Source organism: Heterodontus francisci, chromosome 15 (genome assembly GCF_036365525.1).
Source record: "Heterodontus francisci isolate sHetFra1 chromosome 15, sHetFra1.hap1, whole genome shotgun sequence".
NCBI lineage: Eukaryota > Metazoa > Chordata > Chondrichthyes > Heterodontiformes > Heterodontidae > Heterodontus > Heterodontus francisci.
In genome coordinates, this window is record NC_090385.1 from 49,357,164 (window position 1) to 49,370,753 (window position 13,590).

The window sequence follows — 13,590 nt, forward strand, 5'->3', positions numbered from 1 at the left end:
ATGAGCTCCACAGGTAATGAATTGGAGGAGTGCAGGGTTGCCATTCCATCCCTCCTGGCATCCCTTGAAAAATAGCATTCTGGAGGCAGCGAGACCCAGTGCTGACCTCTGAGAAAACAATGTTAAAATCACATGCACGCCCACTCCCGCCCCCAGCTGCCTTTAAAAATTCGGCCCCACAATGAGAGCTTCCTCCATGTGTATGCTCACTTTCCTGGCAGCTGCTATGACTCCGTCATCCTCCCCAAGTCCAGGCTGCCTCAAATCTTCACTCCAACCTCCAAAGTGCATGGATAGATTTTAGGGGACAATGAAATCCCTTGAAGAGATGGCTACTGGCACCTCTACAGCAGCCGGAGACTGAGGCACAGAGGTGATATAACCAATGCCACCTGCTCAGGAGGACAAACATTGAGAAGGCCATCAGGCTTCAGCAGATGCCCGGACCTGTCGGGTGGTGCCCCCCCCCAATATCCTCCTGCAAGGGTCTCGGTCATTGTTGTGGTGTGCTCCACTCTCCATTACATGGCCCTCCACCGAGGTATGGACTTTGAGGACAATGAGGCCCTGGACGGAGTCAGTTCATCAGGCGAGGAGCAGGAGTTGAGAGAGGAAGAGGCAGAGGGAGATGATACTGAACAAAGTGGCGCCTGTTCTGCATGACGAGTTGGCCTCCTCCTGCCACCCTCCAGGAAGAGGACCTCCCTCCTCTCCCTCATGGTCTCCAGTATTAGATGCAGGTCGGCATTGATGAAATGAGGGACAGCCCTGTCCCGGGTGACAGGCCTCCGGCTCCCCTGTGACATCTCGCTTCTCTCTGGTGCAGTGGAAAGCTTTGACACAAACCACAGATCTTTCCCTCAGGACAACCAGCAGCCTCAGTGATGGATGCTGTGGGGTTTCTAAATGAGTCCCATACTTCATCTGACCCACCTCAATTCCCACCCTACTGGCTCTCAGTGGGCAGGAAACCCGTCTCCATACCAATCATCAGTTCATCTCATGAAAATCTGAACTTTAATCAGTTTTCCACTGGAGTCAGATTTCTGACCAAAAAACAAACCCGGCTCCTGTTTCCCACTTCCATGGCGAAAATTCAGCCCCATCATCCACTCTGGGATGTCCTTTCAATGGCACAATGAGATTTGTTCCCAACAAGATCTGGGACTGAGTATTTTGAGGATGTTATGATGGTAGTTCATTCATTTTCATTTGCCAACAAATTTTAACACATAAAATAACATTGTGTGCCCAATGAAAACATTTATGAACACACCTTAACAAAGGTAACAATACTTCTACATCCTTTAGTTGCTTCAATTCATAGTTATGGCACTTTCCACCATAAATAAATAAAAAGAAACACATAAATGTTATAAATGCCACATTTTGAAAATCCCCCAAAATACTAGCTGTAACCTTAACTTTTGGGAAGAGTGTAAATGTGGCTATACCAGTTTGGCCGTCTGTTGTACAGCTCCCTTGATTTTCTTTTTTGTTGAAGGCAATAAACCAAAAATTGGGAGCAGTGTAAAACAAGCGGCCGATCCAGTATAGCCATGTTTACATTATCCCAAAAAGTTAAACTTTCCCCATTGTGTGTTTAGGTCTCATTAGTTATTGTCTTTGGTCATTTTGCCACAGGCATGTACTCACTCTGTGAGGGAGATGCTTGGGAATCAGCTCTCTATAGCAATATCTGGATGATGTTCTGTAATACAAGAGAGAGAGTACATTTTGTAGTTTATATTAGAGCAATTCTAAAGGAATTAAGAGCCCTGTAAATACACTGATAGAATTTAACTATTTCTGTGACAGCAACTAAAAATTCCCCACTAATGCCAGTTTTTACCCAGTGAATTCAGAGAAAAGTGCTACAAGGTGCAAGGTGTTTTGCCCTGGGGACAATCAGGATTTTTGATTGGTTGACGATATATATTAGAAAAAATAATGAATGTTGAGAACCCAAAATAAAACCTAATAGTACTGTAATTCAAAAACGAGGTTACAGTCCAAAACAGGTGCAAAAAATCATAATCGTTTATTAAGTGATGCTTTTGGAGAAGTATGAAATCTACTATTATTTCTGGGCATGCCAAACCCAGAACTAACTGCAGTTAATAATCTCCACTTTTCTGTTCACCAAAAGATGGTGGCTTTTGCTGGCAGCCCTCCAGTGCCTCACCAGATTGGCTATTCATTAAATGTGAATCCAGACATTGAATTTTGGCTGGCTATTCAGCTGTATGGGACATTACAGTTAATGTTGAACATTCTCTCATCAGAAGACCACATTCATGCACCATACAGTGGGTGAAGGCAGGGTGGGGGTGGGGGGGAGAGGGGGAGTAGGGCAAAGCAGCAGATAGTTATAAGGAACAGGATCCCAGGCTGATTTTCTACCCCCTTCCCCCTTCCTATCAATTTTAGTGCCCCCACTGCTGTCGTGCTTGTGATTAGCTAACTGAACATAGATCAGGGATAAAATCAGGACCATTCTAAGTTGGCATATACCAATATCACCAGAGAAACGTACCCCACTGAATCGCAACACCATTCTAACTGTTAGAAAGAGAAATATCTGTACTTGTTATACATTGCAAGTTGTACAGATGAAGATCCTAGATCACCTGCATAGCTAAATCTCCCAATGGATCTGCTCCAGATAAGGTATTAGATCAATGCAATCAGTGGATTTGCCTGCAACATTGGGAGTCAGTACAGTCAGTAGAAGTGATCCAGGATCCTCCTGCATAGATCTGGAGATTGGCAGGCATGCAATCAGAGACATTCCGCACAAAATGGCTTCTGTCAAACCTCGTCTAACGAGCAGTTATAAAGCATGTACACAACTGTTACATAGAATTATGTAGCAATTCACTTTCCCTTGAAGATTTTTCTGCCAATGGATACACAAACAGAATTACTCAAATTGAATAAAAGTAATTTATGAACTGAGCAAACACGTCATCTTCATGGATCCAGTCCAAAATCTCTTCACCTCAGTGCGTGAATAGCCAAGATGTAAAATAAATTAAATATGTTTGAAGGATTACTTTTAATTATCTTTAAAGAAACACACTGAATCCTATCAAACTATATTGTTTTTATGAGGATGGTGTTGGTTAAGATAGAAAAAAGCCACACGAGCAAGATTTTTCCTTAAATGAACTGTTCAGAATATTTACTTTGAATCTAACCAGTGCTTTATCTGATCAGTGAGTGCTTGATGGGCACTTTATTTATGTTATACCTCACCTTGTATTTGATAACAGTTATTATGTACAGACTTTCATTTCCCAGGGCATCATGAAAGCCCTGGTATACAACCTGCTGGAACGTTGTCAGAGCTATCTTGGCATTGTATTTTCCTGCCTCACCACCTCCACCCTCGCACCAACTCCATTCTGAGAGTTATAGTAGGCCCTTCTTCATGATTCCCTGCTCAATACAGCTCAGATTGGGAAGTAGGTGGAACAAAACTCAAACTTGTATCTATGCCCGCTCCAAACAACTCAAACTTTCTAATTCTGATATCCTATACTACTCAAACCCAATCTATTCAGTCACAAAGACGCAGTACAATTTCTCAAAGCACAAAGCAAAGATTCATCAGGTCTTTTTATTGTATGCCAGCGGGCATCATATTAACAATCATCAATGGCAACTGCTTTCATTTCCATTCACACTGAAGGATCCAAAGGTGGAAAGGCTGATTGTGACAGACCCATCCTTTTATAAGTGAGCAGCACCTAATCATAGGATTTCTCCGGCCACAGCGAGTTCTGCAGTCATCCTTGTTTATCAATAGGATAGATTTTCATCTTCATCAACTGGGCAGTAATTTGGTGGGTTCTATACAGAACATGCAATCTGCTCTGTCAGATTATCACCATGCTGGTGAAGACAAAAATTACCCATCACTAGTGATTTACTTTATTTTAATTAAGATAAGCAGTCACATTATTGTTTTACAGTGTTTCTTTTTTGTGAAAGTTTGTGCTTATCAAGGTGAGGGATATCAGTGCAAGTTACAATTCTGTGCACATGATTTCAACAAAAAGCAGCTGCCAGCTGCAGCACAGGTTAGATTCCGAGTATAGCAGTGTTCAATTTAAAACATAGCAACCCCTGTCCATTCTGGAACATATTTACAGCCAAGGTGGTAAAATCCAGTACGAGAAATTGCTGCTGAGAGTGTTAATGAGAATTGGAGACAGCAGTATGGGGATGTTTACAAAAGGACATAACACAGCAGAGTAGAGGGGACCAATACCAGCATAGAATTTACAAAAAGATACAAGGACAAGATTGCTGTGTACAGATAATTACAGATTTTCAATAAATTGTAATACTTTATTGTTTAGTTGTGAAAAACATCAAGAAACCAATTGGCAGTAAAGTTCATTTAGGACAGTTTGAGTGTGTCTGATTTTAATTGCAACATGCAAATTGGATTTTCATGATCAGCCCAATGCACCTGGCTACATTTGGAGAACCTATCTGCAAAGGCTGCAGATGCACCTTTTTAAAGTGCTACCATTCACCTTTTCTACATATTAGAAAATAGTTACTATTAGGTACAGAGCTCTGAATGGGCTTCTATTTCATAAATGACAATAATCAATGCCTGGTCTGCACTGAGCTAGCTCATCTTCATTGTGGTAGCAATTGAGAGGTTACAATTGGCCTCACTGTCGCGATGTGAGGGAGAGTATAAACTGGATAATGTTCCTGTTCAGCACGGTCATTGTCTAATGACTCCTTTTAAAAGGCAGCCAAGGATAGACTTGACTGTGATGCCATTTCATTCAAATAGACTACAGGTCCAAGCAAACATCTGAAGAATGGCTACCCAGGTGAGACACTGGAGGCCGAGTGTCACCATTTTTTTTTACAAAAATAACTTTATTAAAAACAGATAAATAAACCAAAAACTCAAATTAAAATGCCATTCTCGGCGTCGATGATGCACTCCAGTCCCTGCGGTGCCCACCGGTTGTGGAAGGCCTCAAGCGTACTGACAGACACCGCATGCTCCCTCTCCAGGGACACCCGGGCGCGAACGTAACCACGGAAGAGGGGCAGGCAATCGGGGAGGACGGACCCCCCGACGGCCCGCAGCCTGGACCTGTGAATTGCCACCTTGGCCAGGCCCAAGAGCAGACTGACGAGGAGATCCTCCTCCCGGCCCACGCCCCTCCGCACCGGGTGCCCAAAGGTCAGGAGCGTGGGACTGAAGTGCAGCCAGAACTTGAGGAGCAGCCCCTTCAAATACTCGAACAGGGGCTGCAACCTCGCACACTCCATATATACATGGAACACGGACCCGTCCAGGCCGCAGAAAGTACAGGCGGCCTGGGAGTCCGTGAACCTACTTAAAAGTCTATTGCACGGGACTGCCCTGTGCAACACCCTCCACCCCAGGTCCCCGATGTAAAGGGGGAAGACTCCCGCATAGACAGACCTCCATCGGGGTTTCCCCTCGCCACCAGATGGCAACGCGGACTGCCAGGGCATGTCCGGCCGGCTGACGAGGGCGATGAAGTGGAGAGTGTGCAGGAGCAGCCCGTACAGGAAACCCCTCCGCGCCGATTGGAATGGCACGGAGGGCATTTCCGAGAGGCATCTCGGGTTGTGCGGGACCGGCTCCCAAGGAGGGTTTCGGGGCCTGGGTCCGATGACAAGTGTCACCATGTGGGCCTGCACCCAAACACGACTTTGTATATGCAAATAAGGAAGGGAGAAAATTGGCTTTAAACCTTGTAGTTTTGTCCTTCTGACATCAGTTTCCTCTCTACATTAATTTAACACCTGTCATTATCCCATTTAAAATACACAAGGTAATGACTGCATTAAAATAACAGCTTTTGGAAGTTAGTGCAATGATTTTAAATCAGTTCATGAAAAATAAAAGAGAAGTAATTAAACCTTAAGATGCCCATTATGCTCCTTTCGTAAAGTGTGAAAACATATGTGAAGAGATGTCTCTTTCTTTCCAAATCATGCAGCAGTAGTCCTTATTTTATAAGGTTCCACTGGTGGTGCACAGCCTTCCTGAGAGCAAGGACATGAAATCAAATGCTATTTAAATGGCCAGCTGATACATATTAGGTAGGAGGAAAAGTTATTTGCTTCCAGTGAGGAAGGAAAAGAAGGGTTCCAACTGAACAGGGTGCAGTGGGAGACCACAGTAAAGTGGTGGGGATGGGTCGTGTCCACACCCAAACAGCAAGCTAATGTGCCCAATTCACAGTTTGCAAAGTCAAAAAAATGCAGGGTCATAGAGGGGAGCTGCTTAAAGGTCAGGAGCTCTCTTTAATTTTTAGTTGCCAATTATTTTTTGCTTATTATATTGCTTTATCTGCATCTTATCGATGTAGTCAATTTGTTTCTGTTTATGTCTGATTTTGTTTTCAGCGTAAGACTTGTTCCAACTAAATTTTTTATAACTGCTTTGCTTCTGGCTGCTATTTCATTTGCAGCAGCCAAAAGGCTGAGTATTCTTTTAGAAATTCCATCGGTTCTTCTTGATTTAGAACAGAATAACAGTATTGGGAAGGACATGAAAAGCTAATGTGTGACTAATGTTATGTAACCAGTCCTATCTCAGTTACTGGCTCAGAAAATCCTTCCTGAGTGTGCCAGAGGAGATTTGTCTTTGGTACCTCTGCTAAACCAAGGAGGCTTTCATATAGCTATAGCATCTCTTGGAGCTAGACTACAGACAACTTGGACCACAGGGATGGCTCTCTCTGTAAAGGTTACTATTCTACTAAACATATACAACTTGATCTTTCCAAGCCTTCATCAGTGACATATGCCAAATCAGTCAGTTGGCTGTGCAAAGATGAATCAAGAATTAATGGAGACCTTGGTTTGCAAGGTCCAACATGTTCATCATGTTTCCTATGGACAGAGCATTTTGCTGGTGTCTGGGTTCCCAGGAGGGCAGAGGTTGATAGATGACACTGATGTACTGTGAAAACCATCGAACCTGGCTCAAACCTTTTGACTGGCAAGGTGTGCTCCTGTCCTCTGGGGCAAGTGCTCTGAAGTGTCAGGAAAGACAACCCTCTTGACATTCAGCTCATGCAACAGCATATTCCACATGCCAGCTCTCAAACAGAGAGTGCTAAGCCACTCTACCACTTGTTTACAGATATTGTTTTATAACTTCAGAGTTGGTTTTCTGTCACTTTATTCTTGCCTAGTACTTCTTTTCCTCCCTCACCCAGCCCTAGCAAATGCTGACAATTAATGAACATTCACACCCCTGTTAAAAAGTGGGGAGAGAGATAAACCAACAATTGCAGGCCAGTTAGCCGAACATCAATATTGTGGAAACTTTTAAAGACAATAATCCAGGAAAAATTATTTATGATTTGGAAAAGTATGGACTAATAACTGAAAGTCAGCATGGATTTGTTAAAGGCAAATTGTGTTTGACTAACTTGATCGAGCTCTTTGTGGCGTGTTGATGTGTATATGGACTTTCAAAAGGCATTTGACAAAGTACCACAAAATAAACTTGGTAGTAAAATTAAATCCCATGGATGTTAAAGGGACAATGGCAACATGGACACAAAATTGGCTAAGGGATAGAGAGCAGAGAGTAGTGCTATAGAAACCAAATAAAAGTTACGGCACAGAAGGAGGCCATTCAGCCCATCGTGTCTGCGCCGGCTGAGAAAATTAGCAGCTGAATGGTTGGTTTTTAGAACTGAAGGGAAGTATATAGTGGTGTTCCTTAGGGGTCAGTATTAGGACCAGTGCTCTTTCTGATATACATTAACGATTAGGACTAGAGCATACAAGGCATAATTCCAAAATTTGCAACTGATACAAAACTCAGAACTGTAGAAAACAATAAGGATAATAGCAGACTTTAGCAGATTGCAGACCGGTAAAGTTGGCAGGCACATGCAACCGGATTTTATTCAATGCTATTTAATGGTGGGCAGTTAATTAATTGCCAGCCATTGGGGACGCCGTCCCTTTAAGAGCCAACCACAAGGCTGGCTGCTCTGCAGTACCAGTAGCACCACCGGGAGTGGTGGCCACTGCTGGTACTGCAGCAGGTCCTGCAGTGCCAAAGAATGGAGGAGACCCCTGGAGAGGTAAATGGGGTCAGGGTCACCTGGGCTATTCAGGCAGGCCCCGGTGACAGCATTGGTGCGGCGGGAGGTGTTAGTGAGGGCCAGGGTGGAGCTTCCTGGGGCCGCGGCCTTTGTCACCGGGGGCACCCTCCAGGGGCCCTGGATTGCCCTCATAGGAGGGACACCTCCGACCCGGCTTGGAGGCCGCCAGTCTTTACCTGGTGGCACCTCCCCATGGCAATGGGCCCCTCCGCCTTCAATAAAATTGAAGTGGAGGTAGGATGAGGCCCTTAAGTGGCCATTAATTGGCCACTTAAAAGCGTCTATTGGCCTGGGATGGGAAGACTGTCATCAGCCTTCCCTACCCTGGACAAAATGGGAGGGAGCCCAGGAAAATCAGGAACGGCGCCCCCTGCCAATTTGTTTGACCCACCCTCACCACCACCTGCCCCCCCAGCCTTCATGCCTATCTCCAAGGGCAGAACAAAATCCTGCCCATGGTGGATGAAATTTAACACAAAGAAGTGTGAAATGATACATTTTGTTAGGAAAAATGAGGAGAGGCAAAATGAACTAAAGGGTACAATTTTAAAGGGAGTGCAGGAACAAAGAGACCTGGGGTGTATGTACACACATCTTTGAAAGTGGCAGCACAAATTGAGAAGGCTCCCAAAAAAACACGTGGGATCCTTGACTTTATTAGTTGAGACATAAAGTACAAAAGCAAGGAAGTTACACTAATTCTTCATAAAACACTAGTTCGGTCACAGCTCAAGTATTGTGTTCAATTCTGGGCATTACACTTTCAGAAGGATAGGTCATTGACTTGAAACGTTAACTCTGTTTCTGTCTCCATAGATGCTGCCAGATCTGCCGAGTATTTCCAGCATGTTCTGCTTTTTTTCAGATTTGCAGCATCCGCAGTATTTTGCATTTATTTAAAGTTAAGAGTAGTTTTGATAGATGTGTTCAAAGTCATGAATGGTCTTGATAGACTAAATAAGGAGTAACTGTTTCTAGTTACAGAATAGTCAATAACCAGAGGACACAGATTTAAGGTGATTGGCAAAAGAATTAGAGGCAAAATAAGGAAATATTGTTTACACAGTGTGTTATTGTGATCTGGAATGCACTGCCTGCAAGGGTGGTCGAAGCAGATACAATAGTAACATTCAAAGAGAATTGGATGAATACTTTACAGAGCTATGGGACTGGGCAGGGGTGTGGGGTTAATTGTACTGCTCTACCAAAGAGCAGCACAGCACAATGAGCCAAATTGCCTCCTTCTATACTGTATGATTCTATTCATTTGGAAGTTTTTTAAAGGCTGAAACAATGGGCTAAATTTTCCCGTGAGTGTTGGGAACCCGACGTTGGGATCATTTCCAGGTCCCAACCCCCTTTGTGTCAGCGGTGTGCCCTCAGGCACGATCTTACGTGAGGCGGCCAATTAACAGGCTGCCTCAGCACTCACAGGGTGGACAGGCACCAGATGTAGGGGGGCCAATCAGAGTGGCCGAAGCAATGGGCATTCGGCAGCCTCACTGAGAGTGGTGTGTGCTGTTCAGGCATTCGGAGAAGGAGACAGCGGCACAAAATGGAGGGTAGATTCCAATGCTGGACCAGGCAGCCACAACCTGACACCCAGCACAAACTGTTCGATCCGTTTGAAGGAGAAACACTTCCAAATTAAAGCATTTCCTAGTGGATGTGCTGCGAAAAACAATTTGGCTCCTTTAAAGTATCTTCAGCATATGTTGCTCTGACCTTCCACACTGTTCTTGCCTTCTGCGAGGAAAAGAGCTGTAAACACAGTGGGGAGCTTGTGTGATGTTTGGAAAATAATGCTGAAGTGCCAAAAAAGGGGATAATTGAACTTTCAATTAACTTAATTGGCTACCTGCCGCTGCCGGTCTCGTTACCGTTGCTGATGGGAATGAGCCTCCGGGAAAAGCAGCTGGAGGTGGGAACACATTGGGGGAGTTGGTCCAGCATGTTTCTTTCTGATTTTCTCCAAACCCCCACCTTCAAAGCTGCCTCTACGGGGCTGGGAAAATTTCAGCCAATATTTCACACTGTCTGCAACCACTTAGGTTAAAATGTACATATCCCTTTAAATTTGAGCTGTTAGCTCGGTTTTGAACATGTGCTGTTAGACTAACTGCCAGTACAAGACCTAAACTGTGCTGAGACCTTGTGCTAATTATTCATATGATCCTGCAAAGTCACCTGAGTATATGTGGGTTACCCTGGTCCAGACAGGTAATCATAGCACAGATAATCAGCCTAATCAGTTCTAATTTCTTGTGATAGTTTCAATATCATTATTCCTGTCAAATTAACATTTAATCTATGTCTGTATCACCATAGGTCAAACCCCCCCAGTCTTATTTTATTTTAGCAATGAAGGTTGAGCACATATTATAACACTTAGGCAATCTATATCTAACCACCGACTGGACTTACATCTACAAAGTCATTTTTTCCTGTTCGAAATCTTTTATCTATCCCCTTTATCTCTCCACCTCCTTCTCCTTCTTTGGGACCATTCTTAACATCCACCTCAATTACCAAGCTTTATGTCATCCCTCCTACTGCCTCCTTCTATGGCTCAGTGTCTGTTTCTTCCCTTCTGCCTCTATGAAATGCTATGGGCCATTTTTCAATGTGAAGAACATTATATAAATGCAAGTAGTGTTGTTTTTGAGTACCCCTACTGTAATTGTTATCCTCCAGTTAATGTTGTTACTTTGGTCATTGGGGCTAAGAAATACCTATCCCTCCATGGGGGCAGCTCAGGGACATTACCATGACCTTTGAAACCTACCAACATCTTCCCCATGGTGACTCCAGGAAGAGGTTATAATACAATTGGACAGGCGCAAAATTGGACAGGCGCAAAATGCATCATATCTACAAGTCTGTGAGAATGTGAGAAATTCTACAAGAGCAAATAAGGCACTGGATAGGATTCTCTTCAGGAAAGAGCATCACCGGGCCCCTGAGCAAGGTTTGCAATAACAATGGCAGGAGGTGACATTGGTCCAGACAGACAGGTAATCACTGCATAGATTTTTCTGGAATTTTTTTCCAGCCTAATCAGTTCTCTTTTTTTGTGATAGTTTCATTATCAGTATTCCTGTCAAATTAATATTTAATCTAAGTCTGTATCACCATAGGTCAAAACCCCCCAGTCTTATTTTATTTCAGCAATGAAGGTTGAGCACATACAACATCTAGGCAATCTATATCTAACCACCAACAGCATTAATGCTTTGAGGAATATAGGTAATGTAGGAAGAAGTTTAATGACCTTATCAGGCCAGCTAAGGCAAGAGAACACATTGTTACATTCCATTAATTCAGTGTACTAAGCACCTGCAACATTTACAATTATTTCCCACTCACACTATCTTAAATTGCTTTCAATACTTGCCTTTAATTTAGTTTAGAGATACAGCACTGAAACAGGCCCTTCGGCCCACCAAGTCTGTGCCGACCATCAACCACCCATTTATACTAATCCTACACTAATTCCATATTCCTACCACATCCCCACCTGTCCCTATGTCTCCCTACCACCTACCTATACTAGGGGCAATTTTATAATGGCCAATTAATCTATCAACCAGCAAGTCTTTGGCATGTGGGAGGAAACCGGAGCACCCGGAGAAAACCCACGCAGACATAGGGAGAACTTGCAAACTCCATACAGGCAGTACCTAGAATTGAACCCGGGTCGCTGGAGCTGTGAGGCTGCGGTGCTAACCACTGTGCCACTGTGCTGCCCATGACTTTACTGCCTTTTCCATCTCTAGCCTTCCCCTGGAAGTGTCCTCTCACTCACATCCTTGTACACATTCAGGTTAAAGTAATTGAGAAGATTACCCAAAACAAAGGAGAAGGAGCACAAACAGGAGGAAATCTTCATTCATTAACCCCGTATCAGGAAGAACTCTGCAAATCCTGCAGAGAGCAGTGATAGAGAGGATTGGAGGTGGGGAACATCGGCATCGTACTGATCACTTTCTCCTGCTTTTTCTTATCCTGTTTTCTCATTTACTTACTGGTGACAGATCATATAATGAAACACCTTCTGTTGGAAGGTGTAGTTGAAGTTTCTCATAAGAACATTATTGTAATGCCTTTAAATCTTCTTGTTATCTAGGTGTGCTAAAGGAAGCTTAGCCAGGTCCCTGTGACATCAGGTCTACTGGCATTTCACATCACAACAAGCACCAGCTCAGCTACATCCACTGAGGGATTAGTGATGTAGATGGAAATGCATTGAATGAGTCAGAGTACAAGTGGGTAGTGGTAGCTGGTGGTAGCAGAGGAACATAGAACATAGAACATAGAACAGTACAGCACAGTACAGGCCCTTCGGCCCACGATGTTGTGCCGAACCTTTAACCTACTCTAAGATCAAACTAACTACCTACCCTTCATTCTACTATCATCCATGTACCTATCCAAGAGTAGCTTAAATGCCCCTAACGTATCTGCTTCTACTACCACCGCTGACAGCGCATTCCACGCACCCACCACTCTCTGTGTAAAGAACCTACCACTGACATCTCCCCGAAACCTTCCTCCAATCACCTTAAAATTATGCCCCCTGGTGATAGCCCTTTCCACCCTGGGAAAAAGTCTCTGGCTATCCACTCTATCTATGCCTCTCATCATCTTGTACCCCTCTATCAAGTCACCTTTCATCCTTCTGTTCAGGAAGCCAACTCCATTCACTCCACAGTCAATATGTTCTGGCAGCCAGACCTCATAGGATTTGGTTTCAAAAGAAGGATGTTTTGTGAGCAGTATTAATTGATGCAGTAATTGGGAACCATGCCAAAGGGCATGCTACGGATTTCAGTGTTAGTGAAAGTGCCCACTAACTACATGTGCACAGCTTTGCAACATTGCAATTCACTATGGAGTGTGGCAATGCCTGGAATATCTGCAGTGGCTCCTTTGCCAAAGGTTTTAAGGTAAGTAGGTAATTCTCCTTTGAGTACATAGACTACAAATGCATAGAGTCTTGGATTTGCAGGGTGAAATGGGCTAGCTCTTCCAATTCAGTACATTTAGCAAACACTTAGAGAGAAACGCATGGCAAAGCTTCACTCCTGTCATTGGTGTATTAGATCTGTTCTTAGTGGTCATGGCAATACAGTGCCTAGAAGTAGGAAAGCAGCTGTGATGTGACTATTGTCACGCAAGCCCCCACCTGCCAAAAATGAGGAAAATTAATATCGCCACATGAACATTGACTTTGAACTATTGTTGGTGAAGAAAGAACTTGCTTCAAATACCAATTGGAGACTTTGGCTGGAGAGAGACATTAGCATATCAACAGACAAATACTTCAAAGGACAAAGGAGCTATTCCCTGCTCCAATTTAATCCACAACAGATTTTTGATTACGAGACGTTGAAGGTGGAAAGGCTAGCATTCCAGGTTAACTGCTAAAATGGTCGAACACACAAACAGA